Raw genomic sequence first — 1,902 nt, 5'->3', positions numbered from 1 at the left:
AGTTCCCATTTCAAAGTTTACATTGTTAATATCACAATTACTTGATAATGAGATAAATTATTCAAGATGAAATTCATGAAGATCTTGAAACCCTTTATTATTAACATAATTTTGAAGCAAGTGTTGATAAATAAGATTAAGGCACTAATCCTTTGGATGCATATCTATACATCTCAAGAAACCTTAGATAAGAGGCTAGATCTCATCAAAGGCACATTAAACATTTCTATTCAAAGGATTTAAGATATTTTTATGATATGTTGAAGGAACCAAAGGAACTTGAAGAAGTGGCACCTTACCCCACTGTGAGGAATTAAGAAAAAGTAAGGATAAATGTAACACCCTCCACCCACATCTACCCAAGGAACCGACCAACTGGGGTAAACATGTGACGAAGAGTTACTATGATATGATTCAAATCCCCATGTGTCAGTTAAGGAAGTGGAATTGATGGAACATACTACAAAAACCTTCCAAACATACTACATAACCCCCATGAGCCATTCAAACCTTCCAAGTGACATACTACAAAAACCTTCCAAACATACTACATAACCCCCATGAGCCATTCAAACCTTCCAAGTGACTAGCCCCTGAGACAAACTAATCTTTTACTGCATTTATCCCCCAGTCACTCCCATAGCATGGTCGTGAGTGTAACTGGGACCCTATAGTCACTCTCACAACATGGCCATGCATGCGATTGGGGACTTTCCCAACTAGTTCTATGCTTGTGACTTTGAATTATGTGCCACCTTTTCAGGGCCAAGGCTCAGGTCACTACCCAAAACTACATGAAACTTCTAGAGATGAAAGTTAACATCAAAACAATTATAAAAATGCAGTTACTTGAACAAGGACTTGGCTGGACCCCTACTAACCATGATTGACATTTCGTCAAACATGTCACAAAGATGAAATCTTCAGGTTTAAACAACAGATCTGAGCATAGGGGTCTCATACTTATATGAGAATCACTAAGAAGCATTGATGCCTCATCACAATAACTACATTACCATCTATTAAGACATATATTCATTGTAAGTTTAGTGATTAACCAAAACATGATGAGAGCCATACATTTCCACTATCATAAAACTCATTCATGGCCAACATATAACCAACAAAAATATCAAGGGTATAATAACCATATAAACCACATATAAACAAGTATATCTACCCATAAAATACCAAGGATAAAGAGAGCTCTTATTAATGATTGCATAGGTTGACCAGGTATGGGACTTCCATGAACCACCCGAACATAGACTAGGCCGAGCCAAATCTTTCTTTCAACCAGTCACCCCCATGCCATATTCCAAGCATGAATATAGGATCTCATAAAACAAATCAATCAAAACCATCTAGGGCTTCCAGAGGCCAAACCACCTCAACCCTCAACCAGTGATTCCACCTTACAGTTGGACATCACTAACCATCACCAAATTGGTCTGTAGCCAAGTTTTCCAAGGCTCTAGAACGTTTGTTCCAACCAAGGCTCTAGGACTAGTAACTCAACCCACAACTGTTGTTGGGACCCAGAGCGTTTGTCCAACCAAAGCTTCAGGACTAGTAACTCAACCCACCAAGGGATCCAAAACATTTTTCCAACCAAGATCTGGGACTAGTAACTCAACCCAAGCTGTTATAGGGCTCTAGGGTGTTTGTTCAACCAAGGCTATAGGAACTAGTAACTCAACCCACATCCAAAGAAACAAGAAAACCAATAAAAAAGAGAGTAAAACCCATAACACCATGACTATCCAGGAAATGGCAAGGTTAGATAAATCCACTATCAATCTAGGAAATCCTCCATGCCAATGACATATCATAACCAAGAAACCGCGTGCATATTCCATGCATGCCCAAACTAGTGAGGAAAACATACATGCAACTCGATAC

Source organism: Pinus tabuliformis, chromosome 9 (genome assembly GCF_031772625.1).
Source record: "Pinus tabuliformis cultivar Carrire ecotype Pingquan chromosome 9, CPIR1, whole genome shotgun sequence".
Lineage (NCBI taxonomy): Eukaryota > Viridiplantae > Streptophyta > Pinopsida > Pinales > Pinaceae > Pinus > Pinus tabuliformis.
The sequence above is the reverse complement of the archived record's forward strand: the minus strand, read 5'-3'. Positions refer to the sequence as shown.